Raw genomic sequence first — 14,196 nt, 5'->3', positions numbered from 1 at the left:
CATTGTATGATTTTTAAGTAATTAATTAGCATTTTATTATAATTTATTTTATTTATAGTGTATCAAATACTTGTTCTCCCCACTATATATATTCATTTTTTTAGGGGGGGGGATGGGGGCTCAGTCAGGGTCTCAACTTACTGTTACAGGTTAGAATAGTAGAATACACAAGGTGCAATTTTGAAATGTGTTTTTGCTTCAGCAGTTCTTCTCTTATGTCAGTCACTGATAGTCACTCAGTTAGCCCATGTCAGCTATTTTCTTTTAAATTAGTCTAGCAGCCAGCTATCTAAACTTAGTAATCATGGTCGAATTACCGGCTGAGGGGCCCCCATTTTTGATTTTGTTAGTCTCACTCAGATATCATATTAAAAACTTTAAACATTTCTCTTCACCCAATGGCATGATTTTTTGAATTGCAGGAAATTAGCTGTGAAACAGCACATTTTCCTCTCCGCCCCATGGCAAAATGAGTAGAATTGCATGAAATTAGTTATAAAATTGCTAAATATTCTCTCCGCCCCATGGCAAAATGTGTAGAATTGCAGTCAACTTGCTTTAAATCTGCAACTCTCTCTCTCTTTGATACATGAGCCTTAGGCTATAGCCTAAACCTATTCCTTTTTTATGTTAGATACTCCTTCACTATCTTGTGTCTAGCTGATTCAAAAAACCTAGCCTATATTCCCTTCTCTATCTCCTTTTGATAGGCTCTGCATATAGGCTACGCTTTCATCATTCTCTGCATGGCTTTCTCCGGATCAGACAACGGATGTAACGGAGTGCCATCTCAAAAAGTTATTTGAATAGCCTACAAACGTAAGCTAGCCAGGGGACTAATAATGAGAGAGAACAAACAATACCAATAGCCTGTAAGAAAAATGTTATGACAAGTTTAATCAAAGCTTATTTAGAAAGAAATGACCCATACAGGCCGGGAAAATCCCTCCATGCGAGGTTGAAATTAAACCAAATGGCCAATAACCTATCATCAAATCTTTAAGACAAGTTCAAGTGGAACAGTAGCTCTTCCCAAAAATATTCTAGCCCAAGAAGGTGTTGTCCTGAAGTTGCCGCTTTCAATAAGCAGAGGCTACTCTCAATCACAGCTTTATGAGAGATAGAACAAACGATACTCTTTTGTTTCCGATTATTTTACGAGGCAAATAAAGCAATTATTATCCAGATCTGGAAACGGGAGACAGTTTCTATCCAGCCCATTAAGTATGACCTAACTCTCTACGGTAAGACCGTTCATCATCAGACTGTTACTGCTTCATCATGCGCCCCACAAACACACACACACACACACACACACACACACACACACACACACACACACACACACACACACACACACACACACACACACACACACACACACACACACACAAACCTGTTCCACGCTGAAGCTCCTCCACCAGAAAGGTATATCAGGAAATGTTTGCCTGCACTTAGCCTCTGCCCAGGCTTTCAACAACATTATCTTTCATCGTGATTCATCCAGTTGTAGCATTCAATTCCGTGCAGTAGGTATGGTTGGCCAATAGGGGCCTATACCATCATATATCACAATGTTTTATGGGTACATAATCCCGATAGGGCAAAGGTTTTGGCATTGCCCAACCCTAACACACACACATGGTCACACATGGGCTGTCACATGCATGCCAGGGTATGCAATGTAGAAGGCACAATGAAGCAATGACAGTAATGCATATTTGGGGCCGGAGAAGAAAGAGACAACAAAGGTATGCCATTTACATCCGATGCAATACTTTGGATCGCATGAATAAACAATATTGGTGTCCAAAACCATCAGTAGTTTTCCCAGTAATGTCAAAATGAAACAAAAGAAGAGTTTGGTTTGTGTGTGTGAGCCAAGCACAGACCCTGTTATTATGAAAGCTTTGGATGGCCAACCATAACAGTGTCCCTGGGATGTCTGGGCTGAGGTACTCCGGGTGCTTTTACAGTAGGCCCAATACATAGGGCCTACATAGGGCCTACATAGGGCCTATACATCTCCAAGTGCCTCCTAAGCGCCAGCTGCTTTCAGAACAGTCCAGGCATTTACAGTCACTTATTCCTATTATTATTCTATAACAAGAAGTTCACTCTCCAACCGTTCAGGCTGTCCCATTCAGTTTGTTTACATCATTAAAGCAGATATTTATGGGGATAAGTAGCCCTGGACAGACAGTTCTTTTGTTCGTTAGATTTTCCTGCCACTCGGCCAAGTCTTTTTCTGGTACCCCCCTCAATAAAAAGCTGTCTAATTAGTGTGTGTGTGTGTGTGTACGAAATGTATTCGAGCTTAGCACCAACATAACACATTTTCTGCTTGGTAGGATTAAGGTAATTGCTAAACAAATGTCACTTTATGGTGTGGACAGTTTTACGAACCTGCCTTTCCGGTTCTGCTCAAGGGGTAGTAGTTTTAGGGGGGGGCTCTCGAAAAAGACTTTCCCCAAAAAATGTTTTTTTGTATAATTCATAATGATATCAAGGTTTCTGTTCAGTCTCTCTCTCATCTGAGGTCAAACCTCTCTATTCAGGGTTCTAGTCAGGCTTGGCCCCTGGTTAGTGTGTGACTGATTGAGTGTGGTGTCAGTCTGGCCATCTGGTCCTCTTGTTGACTGACTCTGAGATGCACAGCGGGGCTGAGTCAGAGGGACATGGAGGCTGGGAGAGGCCGCTCCTAGAGAAAGTTCCGGTAATCCTAATGGTGACCAGCAGTGACCTGTGTCAGCAGGAGGATAGAGAGGGAGGATGAGATGGTGGATGGGAGAGAAAGAGAAATTGAGGGTGAATGAGAGAGAAATTGAGGGAATGGTGTGTGTGTGTGTGTGTGTGTGCGTGTGTGTGTGTGTGTGTGCGTGTGTGCACGCGAGCCTGAAAGATGGGGCACCACCTGAGCTCGGAAGATAAGTCTCTCAAGCGGAGAGGAAAAAAAGGGAAACGGCGTGATGTCATCCGTGAAACACTGCTTTCCCAGTGCTCTCAATCTGTGTTTGTGTGTGTCCGTACGTAGACCTATCTCCCTGCCAGCTATCTCTGGTGTCACAGCAGGAGACACAGTTCACCAGCACACCATACTCTCCCATATCCTCCTCCTCTACTACCCCTCTGTTACTTCTCATCCTCTGCCTCTTCAACATCCTCTTCCATCTCCTTCTCTCTCTCCTCCTCCTGTCCCGCTCTTGTCCACATCAGGCCACATCAGTATCCTATCACGGTGACGCTTTCTCTCCACCTGCTATAGACAGCAAGATTTCACAGTATGACTTGAGTATTTAAAAGTTGTCCGGGAGTGGGGGTTATAAGTTTAGGCATTAATTCCGACTAGTTAAAGCCAGACTCAGTAAGTCAAAATCAGCTACGTCAGTTTGTTTATTAATGTATTTCGTCGGGCCGACAGATCTACTTTTTTGTAAACAATCCCATGCAAGCCGTCATAACGTGCTAGGCTGCCTGAGAGTTCTCAAGCGGCCGCTGGGCCAGCCACCCTTTGATCCATTTCAGCCAGTATTAAGCAAGTAGGCTACTGTATTATAAAAAAATTAAATGTTCAAGTCAAGTCAGCTATGAACGTTAACAGTAGTAAAATGTCATTCTAATTTACATAGCTAGACAACAATACTGTGGTGCAACGATAGCTCCGATAACTCCAGTGCAAAGACGGTCAACCCTGAGCAACTAGCTAGCCTATGTTGAATTATAAATGAAATTTGCCTGAAAAAGGTTGCAATTGTAAACACAACATCCAAGAGGAAAATAATTAGCCAGCTTAACAACTCCATAAAGTTTGCAAGTAAGGGTACAGACATTTATTTGGCTGTATAGTACCGGTACGCACATTTAGCAATGCGTGTGTGGATCTACCAGCCGTTTGCTAGCCAGCTAAATTTGCTAGCTAGCTAATTCAGATCTTTTGCCAATTATTTGCATATCTGATGCCTTTCTTTCCCCTAATGTGTAAACAAGGAAAAAACAAACATGGTATCAGATCTTTTCACTTCCGATTTATACCACCTCCATATGGTTTTTCTACTAATTTGTCTTTTGACCAATCAGATCAGATCTTTTCACATCAGATCTGATTGGTCAAAAGCAGCCAGGTCGTCCGTGATATTAAGTTAGTATTCGACGTCCATCCATGTATGAGGACGTCGGGAGATGGTGTGAAAACCCTGCCACTGTTTTCACTTCTGATTTATACCACCTCCATATGGCTGTGTTTCGACATGCAGCTCAATTCTTATAGGTTTGGGTTTTGCTTGGGCATTATGGACGGGGAGCATCTGCCTCTGGTGCAAAAGGTTGCATGTTCGAATCCGGTGATAGTCGTTTTTGAGATTTTGAGCATATCCCAAACCTTAACCGTTATCTTAACCATTCAGAGTTAATACCTAATGCCTAAACTTAACCATAACCTTAAATTCAGAGTTAATGCCTAAACTTAACCTTAAAAAGTTAGAAATTTGACGTTTGGAACAACTTAAAAATGGATGAACGTCTAATTGTGATGTGAGAGCTAGTTGGTCAAAAGACCAACTAATGAAGTAAATATCAAAATTGGGCTCCTTGTCTAAACGCAGCCCAAATGGATCTCAATCCCGACCCTCCATATGCGGCCTCTGTCTGGATGCTCAGATCTTCTTCTTTTTTTTTCTCTCTGTTCTGCCCTTACCATGACAACCACCCCAACATTTGAATCAACACTGACAGGAAATGAGCATGGTATCTGTGTGCTACTTCAGAGGCTACATCAGTGTGAATGCACTAATCTGATATGGGTCACATGTAAAACTGAGTGTGGACAGTCAGGGAAAAAGTGATTTGATATTGAGTTGGGTTCTTAGGGTGGTTGTGTAAACACAGCCTAAAACTCATAATGAACCATTCACACATCACTCCGGTGACTCTCCTAGCTACTAATTGGCTAATTAGAGACAGTATACTGTATGCAAAGTGATTATCTGTCATTAGGTATTCTGAGGAAGGGATTACATTGTGAATTTGTGAAGTTTACACCCATAGATGAACAGTGCGTTCGCGAAGTTTTCAGACCCCTTGAATTTTTCCACATTTTGTTACGTTAGCGTTATTCTGAAATTGATTAAATCGTTTTTTTCACACTTTGTGTGTAGATTGCGGAGGATTTTAGAAATGTATTGAATCCATTTTAGAATAAGGCTGTAATGTAACAAAATGTGGGAAAAGCCAAGGGGTCTGAGTACTTTCCGAAGGCACTGCATTTAGTCTTATTTTCTGATCCCTCTGTCTCCTGCATGTTAACAAGGATCTGTTACTGAGACGAGACGTAAACCACAGTCATTTTTTCCCCCATCAATGAACAGTAGTGCTGAGCGATTAGTGCTTTTTGAGGTTGGTTCGGTTTTGGTTCGGACACACAAACACGTGTCAAACCCCTTCCTCACAGCAGCTATGCTCAGTGCAGCCCCAGAAAGGAAAATCTAGAGCAAGTCCAAACCGTTAACTTAGCTCAGCCAAGTGCACTCGTACGCAGACAAATGAGCTCTAATGACTCCGGGACGTTTACCCCCACTCTATACACACACACTAACACACACACAGTCTACACATACAGTGCTTGGGCCCAGCTATATACACATATACTTTAATATATACCAGGCTAGAGCAGGGGGAAGGTCTGAAATGAGATTCTCATCTCTGTGACCATTTGCACTTTCTGTACACTAATATAAAATTCACGAGCCACAAGCCCAGAATCTACAAAATAAATGAATAAACCACACACGCATACACAGCACCAGCGAGAGAGGAGAGCTAACAAACCGCATTGCAGCAGGTCTGAGCTGGTCAAGCGCTGACTTTTATCATGGTTTAGACTCGCATACAGTAGCTCCAGTCTTAAGTATGCAGTCAAATGCTGTGTTTGGTTGGAGAGGCCAGCGGCTGCTTTGAACTGTGGTAGACAGGTGAGCAATCAACTTTCAAGGAAGAATCTGTAGTCAAATACAGTCATCTTCAAATGAAATGAATCGGTGAATATAACCCAAGGATGTCCAACCCTCCGCCCGGAGAGCTGTTGGGTCTGCAGGCTTTTGCTCCAGCCCTGCTCTAACACACCTGATTCAGTTCATCAGCTGCTCTACAGGGCTTTGGCGTTAGAGCAGGGCTGGAGCAAAAGCCTGCAGACCCTGTAGCTGTCCAGGAGGACGGTAACCTTCAAGCAGTGATAGTCATGATGTAAAAATACACTTAGTAAAGTGAGTGTCCTGCAGGCCTAGGGTGGTGAAGATATTGGGAGGACTATATAAAGAGGTTAAAGTCAGACTCTGATTTTAACGCACACGCACACTCTTGAAGCCCTACATTTGGAGTGGTGACATCATCATCTTATTCACACTTCTTGTCCCCCTCGGCCCTCTGGGGAAGAGACTGAAGAGACAGAGGCACCACTGAGACAGAAATGAGAACCGCACGCACGCACACAACCGATTCACACTAGACTCCTACACGGGAGCACAGAGATCAAAAGTCGGTGTTTCATACTATTCGGTTCTGTCTGTCGGCTTATCGTCTGAAGCACCACGTCCTCTCCAGCCATTCATTTGGGAGATGGGACTTGTGTGAAATGTGTGAATTTGGAAGCCAATTATAGGGTTTGTTATTTCGGCTAGTTGCGAGCATATGCATGGGTATTTATGTGTGCGCGTGCGTGCGTGCTAGTGTCCAGCTCCTAGTTTGAGTGATTATTCAGGCTGGTTTGTTTTAAAGATCCAATGTAGCGTGATATTACTCTGTGCTACGCTCTGAAAAGGAAAGTGGCGCGGTCCGCACCGCTTGAGAATGGCTGGGAGACACACACTATGCCGAAGCTTCGGAAATGCCCTTCAGCATATCATATCTCATCTCTTGCAATGTGGAAAGATGTAGGAGAGCCGAGAATAGAAGATAAAGGTGGAGACATTGATGTTTCTGGGTCTTATTGGTGAAAGTTTGAACAAATACATCATTTTCATATCGTACATTTAAATGTTACTGTAGCTAGTATGTCCTCTGACCGCTGGCCTAAATATGGGGAGTGAATTTTAACCCCCTGGCTGTCGGCATGACGACATAGCTTTCTGACCACTGACCAGAGGATCAAGTACTGGCTGGCTGATTTGGCTCAGTTTCTTCCAAGAGCTAGATTATGCAGTGTACAGAACACACACACGCAAACACCAAATCCACACATGCAATGATTTTCACATAACCAGGCTGGATGAATATTGTATGAGGTTGAAGCTGCTGTAAAGTCTTAGGTAGGTTAAATGGTCACATTTAGTGTGTGTGTGTGTGTGTGTGTGTGTGTGTGTGTGTGTGTGTGTGTGTGTGTGTGTGTGTGTGTGTGTGTGTGTGTGTGTGTGTGTGTGTGTGTGCGCTGGCAGATCACCTGCTAGTGCTGAGTTCCTGTCGCATTGTGTCTTTCAGGGGCTGGCTAGAGTCCCCTCACAGCAGCCCACAAATGCAAATACACACACACACACCAACACACTAACACACACACACCCTGAGAATACCCTTAGAGCACACACTTACATAGACTCAAACACGCTCCCTGATTCTTTTCCAGAATACCCTCACAGCAGGGGCCACACACACACACACATACACTGTATCTGAGGCCCCTGGCCTCCTGATCCTCACCATACCAAATTACCTCCCTGGGAGAAAGAGCATAAGGTTAGGAGAAAGGAGGAGGAGGAGAAGGATTGAGAGGGCTGAGAGAAAAAGGGAGAGTGGGGCTTAGTGACAGACCCCACAGATCCCCAGGACAGCAGCACAATTAGACCCAACCAAATCATGAGAAAACAAAAAGAGAATTACTTGACACATTGGAAAGAATTAACAAGAAAACAGAGCAAACTAGAATGCTATTTGGCCCTAAACAGTGAGTACACAGTGGCAGAATACCGGACCACTGTGACTGACCCAAACTTGAGGAAAGCTTTGACTATGTACAGACTCAGTGAGCATAGCCTTGCTATTGAGAAAGGCCGCCGTAGGCAGACCTGGCTCTCAAGAGAAGAGGCTATGGCTATGAGAGGCTATGTGCACACTGCCCACAAAATGAGGTGGAAACTGAGCTGCACTTCCTAACCTCCTGCCAAATGTATGACCATATTAGAGACACATATTTCCCTCAGATCCACAAAGAATTCGAAAGCAAACCCAATTTTGATAAACCACAGTGTGCTATCACAACAGCAAGATTTGTGACCTGTTGCCAGAAGAAAAGGTCAACCAGTGAAGAACAAACACCATTGTAAATACAACCCATATCTATGTTTACTTATTTTCCCTTTTGTACTTTAACTATTTGCACATAATATGACATTTGAAATGTCTTTATTCTTTTGGAACTTTTGTGAGTGTAATGTTTAATGTAAATTGATATTGTTTATTTCACCTTTGTTTAGTATCTACTTCGCTTGCTTTGCTAATGTTAACGTGTGTTTCTCATGCCAATAAAGCCCTTAAATTGAATTGATATGAGAGAGATTGAGGGGAAAGAAAGAGGGTCAAAAAGGAAGAGGACGGGGCAATGGGAGAGATCAAGGGGAGATATACAGAGAATGGATAGAGAGAGCAAGGTTGAACTGTGGAGTAAATAGGAGAAGAGATAGAGATAAGAGGAGATAAAAAAACAGATGAAGCAGGCCTTAGAAGGGTTTAGCCTTAGGGGGAAAAGAGGAGATGGAGGGGGCACAGCATGGGGCAGGGAGGAGAACAAGGAGAGACCGAGGTCTGTGTGTAGGGGGTGTGTGTGTAGTGGTGGGAAAAGTACAAATTGTCATACTTGAGTAAAAGTAAAGATACCTTAATAGAAAATGACTCAAGTAAAAGTGAAAGTCACCAAGTAAAATACTACTTGAGTAAAAGTCTAAAAGTATTTGGTTTTAAATATACTTAAGTATCAAAAGTATAAGTATAACTCTTCCTAGAGCTGGCCGCCCGGCCAAACTGAGCAATAGGGGGAGAAGGGCCTTGGTCAGGGAGGTGAACCCGATGGTCACTCTGACAGAGGTCCAGAGTTCCTGTGTGGAGATGGGAGAACCTTCCAGAAGGACAACCATCTCTGCAGCACTCCACGAATCAGGCCTTTATGGTAGAGTGGCCAGACGGAAGCCACTCCTCAGTAAAATGCACATGACAGCCTGCTAAGAGTTTGCCAATAGGCACCTAAAGTCTCTCAGACCATGAGAAACAAGATTGAGAAACCAAGATGGAACTCTTTGGCCTGAATGCCAAGCGTCACGTCTGGAGGTAACCTGGCACCATCCCTACGGTGAAGCATCGTGCTGGCAGCATCATGCTGTGGGGATGTTTTTCAGCGGCAGGGACTGGGACAGTCCTCAGGATCGAGGGATAGATGAACTGAGCAAAGTACAGAGAGATCCTTGATGAAAACCTGCTCCAGAGCCCTCAGAATTTTGTTTCTCATGGACAGAGTCCTTTAGGTGCTTTTTGGCAAACTACAAGTGGAAGGTTCTCCCATCGGGTTCATGGTCACCTCCCTGACCAAGGCCCTTCTCCTCAGATTGCTCAGTTTGCCCAGGTGGCCAGCTATAGGAAGAGTCTTGGTGGTTCCAAACTTCTTTAATTTAAGAATGATGGAGGCCACTATGTTTTTGGGGACCTTCAATGCTGCAGACATTTTTTTGGTACCGTTCCCCAGATCTGTGTCTCGACACAATCCTGTCTCGGAGCTCTCTCATGGCTTGCTCTGACATGCACTGTCAACTGTGGGGCCTTCTATAGACAGGTGTGTGCCTTTCCAAATCATGTCCAATCATTTGAATTTACCACAGGTGGACTCCAATCAAGTTGTGGAAACATCTCAAGGATGACCAATGGAAACAGGATGCACAGGAAGGGGTCTGAAAACTTTCAGAATGCACTGTACATAGGCTTTCTAGGGCAGACCAGGGCTTTTGGCACCGCTAGGTTGCTACGCAGTAGCTGACTAACAGAGCTTGTGACTTCGCGCTAAAGACCGGACTCTGGGGGTCTGGAGTAGGGTTGCAAAGAATTTTGGTAACTTTCAAGGAACATATGTAATTTTACCAGATGACATCTAGTGGCCTTTTTGGTTACTTCTGATTATCACCGTTGTCTGTAATTATCTCTGGCCTTCTGTGTGGCCTTATCATATGTAACATTAAAACAACTATGATTATAACATACACAGAATGACAAAGCTGTAAAACATGATCCTAAATATAAATCCTAAACTTAGTGAATACCATTGGTGTTTAATATGATAGAATGCCATAGATTACCGATATCTTTGGTCAATTACAGGTAGCTTTTCAACCATAGATGGGAGCAGAGAGACGAGCGGTGTGTGTGTTCTGCCAATGCTACTGTATGCTCAGCAGGTGGGCAGCTCACCTCTCAAGAGTTCCCGCCCCCTGCCTCTCCCTTTCCTCTCATGGTCACGACACGGGAAATAAACACAGGTTGTCAGCATCTCAGTTATCCCTCCATCTTTCCATCCCTCACTCCATCCACCCTTCTCCCCCAATGTCGTTTCAGCAGCTGACAGACAGCCGCCCCTGTGTGGGTCTGTTGTCAAGGAGAGTGCACTGTCTCCCAACTCTCGGGAAGACGTTTTAGCCACACATGGATAGATGGAGAGAGAGGGCAAGATGTTTTTTTTTCACCTCCCTAACGAGCTGAGAAGCGTCTCTCAATTTGACCTCAGGGAGCAGGGGTCAAGAGGCTACCGGCCAGATGTCATGTTCACTAGCAAAAACATTCTGCAACGGGAAGAACTAAAACGAGAGTTGCTTGTCTTGGCAATTATCCCCCTGTCCCTGGTGTATGCATGAACCTTCAGGTTGATATGTGGTAAATTCTAACATAAACACATATGTTCAACCAATACATGATGCATGTCCCATTATGTGTTGAGATGGTTGGCATTTACCTCAGAGCAGAGAACTACACCATCAGCTGAATTTATGATCTAAACACATGTTCACTCAATACGTTTCATATAGTACATGTACTGTAGACGTACATGGTTGGCATTTACCTCAGGACTGAGAGTCACCCATTCAGCAATCCTGTAAAAGCCCTATATCAGCTGGATGTACAGTATGCCTGCAAATAGTACCTTGTGGGTGTGCTGTTGCCACTCTGAATACCTCAGATCTACACTCAGCATTAAATCTATTTTTACACTGCTCTCATCTCATCCTCCTACACAAAAGATAGATGTTGTCACTATTTCCCAGCTTTAATAATCCCGTCAGTGTTCCTTCGACCATATCTTTTTTTGTAGTTACAATGGCAACACATATTCATATTATTTGGTGAAGCTCGCATACATGTGTGGCCCCATTTGCAATTCAACTGCTCTCATAATCCTTGAATGAAGAAGCAGTGCATTTCTCCAGCCATCCTATCCCAGTGTACGCGGTATGTCATTGATATATGATACATGATAGGCCTGTGTCTGAGCCAGCGTTTACTTCTCCTCATCCCACTAAAGCCTCCTGTGCTGCTTTATCTTTTCCCTCCTCTTTCCTCCTTTCTTTTTTTATCAAAACCAAAAGCACTCTGTGCTCTCACAGCCCCGGAGAAAGACAGGTGAAAGGAGCGGTGGACAGAGGTTGTCAGGGGAACAAGGGAGGAGAGGAGAAGGTTTGGAGTATTGATCCAGGAAAATGAGCCAGCGGTTAGAATCCTAGCTATGGAATTCCTGAGGAATGTATCTCTTTCCTTCTCTCTGGCTCTCCCGCTCTCTCCCTTGCACTCTCGGTCTCTCTCCTCTCCTCTCTCATTGTCTACCTGCTGTTGAGGGCTAAGAGGCCTGGAGAAACACGTGGTGTTTTTGTACAGCGTAGGACAAGACACACACACCCGCACACACACAAACTACATCGTCTGCCAACAGTAGTGTGTGTGTGTGGAGATGAGATGCTGGTAGTGTGCTGAACACATGGTTGAGCACTGAACATGAAGAGAATACTTATACTCACAGAGATCTCACTGATCAAAATACACAAAGACACACACACACACACACACACAGGTTAATGGATGTGCCGCACTGAATTCCCACTCCTTGAGATGAGACCCAGAATTCAAATGATGTGTTTGTAGTGCTGCTGTTCTTGAATACCCACACATTAATTTAGCATATTGATTTAGTAAAGGATTGAGGGCGTGCTGTGAGTTTCACTAGCACCGAGAGAGAAGTGCTATCTATGTGCTATCTATGGGAACGGAGAAGAGAGGAGGCCAGAGAGGAGAGAGAAAGCAAGCTGGATAAATAAGTGTGGAGAGAAAGAGGTGTTATTTGTGGTAATGGAGAGAGAGAGAGAGAGAGAGAGTGGGGGGAGAAGGAGAGTGAGAGAGAGGGATGGAGATAGGGGTGTTATCTGTGGAAATGGATAGAGGGAGAAAGAGAGGCGAGCCTCGCGTGTCCAGCCTTCCAAAATCCTGTCTCTTATGCCGGGTGTACACTACACGATTCTGGCCAGGATTTAGCTGTCCCAGACAAGTTGTTGAGATCGGAGACAAAATCCCCATGTCGTTGCTTACTTGGGGTGCGCGGCCATCACCGACGCTCATTTAATGTGAGCGGGTCAAAGACGCAATCTAAGGGCTACCAAGCTGTCCCAGACGTCCCGATATTTTCAAACCGGTTCGATTTTATCGACACAAAATCGGCAATGCTCTTGTAGTGTGAGATGTGCAACAACAACCTTTGAGAACGGTGGTCAGCAATAGCCAATGAGAGCTCGCCAGAGAAGAAGCCAGTGAGATGACATTGTTTCGCATCACCCAGAATGTGTAGACTCTCAAGCAGGAGCGATGACTACTACTAGTATGCGTTTGTACTTGCCTTCAACCAATGCCGAAGTGTCAAATCGGTACAGCTCTGAAGTTGACAATTCAAAATGCTGGCTAGATATTTGAACTCTGTATGGCAAGCGTGAACATCTGACTAAACGTTTATGGGGCTGCTATGAGCCACAGCTCGTAGCTACTACATTACATCGTATCACATCGCGAGACAGCACGGAAGATGGCGGAAACGGAGGTTTTGTTTGAAACTGCTAGTGAGACGAGTGAAGCTAAGAGTACAGAAAGTGAGAATGAGTGGGTTACATTGGCGGCGAAAAAGGGAAATGAGAAGTAAAGCTATGTTATAAAATAGGAAACCACTAGACACGTTTTCGGTCGGAGTCAGGGTTGTGGATCAATGCTACTTGGGAAATCCGTCTATCGTCTCCAGGAAAATCTGGAATGTGTTGGAAGAAAGTGTGGAGTCGGTGAGAGTCACACCATTTTTTGTGTGTGTCTGCGGAGCAGAAGAAGCGTGTTTTGAAATATCAGAGTGGAATTTTTCCCCCTGCAGGGATTTTCGTAGCAAGGCACCTATCAAGTGGGTTATTTCTGGGGTGGGACACATAACTGAAGACATCGATTGAGTGGTTGGTGCACGTCGACTGACCTGTATGGTGGATGGAGAAAATAAGTTCACTTCATCCATGCTTACTGTTCTTTGATGAAGAGTCTCTCCCGTCTCATATAAAGTTAGGATTCATGAGATTTCCTGTAAGAGCTTTTGTGCACAAGACCCTTCAGTGTCATAAATGTAAAAGATTTGTGTCAAGTGTGTGCAGAAGGGAATAATATTGTAGGCCAGATGAAGGGAAATGCTGCAACTGTGGAGGTGAACATGAGCCTGAATTCCTGGAGTGCCCTGTTAGGGTGAAGGAGAATGAGAAGGTAAGAGTAAGGAGTGTCCAGCGTGTCTCCTATCTGGAGGCGGTGAGAAGAGTGGAAGGAACGAGTGGCACGGAAGAAGCAATGGTAGTAGAGCCACCACGACCAGTGAAGGTTTCTCGTCAACTGAGGGAGAGTGAAATGCTACATGTTTAAAATGTGGACTTTGTATTATTCATTGCAATGGTCGTAAACTGTACGGCACAAGCGGAGAAGAAGTGTAAGAAAATTGGAATCATTGTGAATGCATCTGACATTTTTTTGTGGTCTTTGTGATTTCACAGCCAAGGCCATGCCAGAACTCCTGTCGGTGAATGCAGCCCCATCACAGGCCCCCGATGCTGTGTAGGGATGTATTTTGGAGTGGACTGTGATTGAAGAATTCTGATATTTTTTTGTTTAAAAATAAATACA

General features: G+C 44.2%; 1 protein-coding gene across 1 annotated transcript in view; it reads left to right on the top strand.

Annotated features, from left to right (window-relative positions):
- Nucleotides 1-14,196, top strand: part of LOC120024408 (kelch-like protein 29) — a 131,658-nt gene that overhangs the window by 74,818 nt on the left and 42,644 nt on the right. The gene's annotated exons all lie outside the window — the stretch shown is intronic.

Source organism: Salvelinus namaycush, chromosome 29 (genome assembly GCF_016432855.1).
Source record: "Salvelinus namaycush isolate Seneca chromosome 29, SaNama_1.0, whole genome shotgun sequence".
Taxonomy (NCBI): domain Eukaryota; kingdom Metazoa; phylum Chordata; class Actinopteri; order Salmoniformes; family Salmonidae; genus Salvelinus; species Salvelinus namaycush.
The sequence above is the reverse complement of the archived record's forward strand: the minus strand, read 5'-3'. Positions and strand labels throughout refer to the sequence as shown.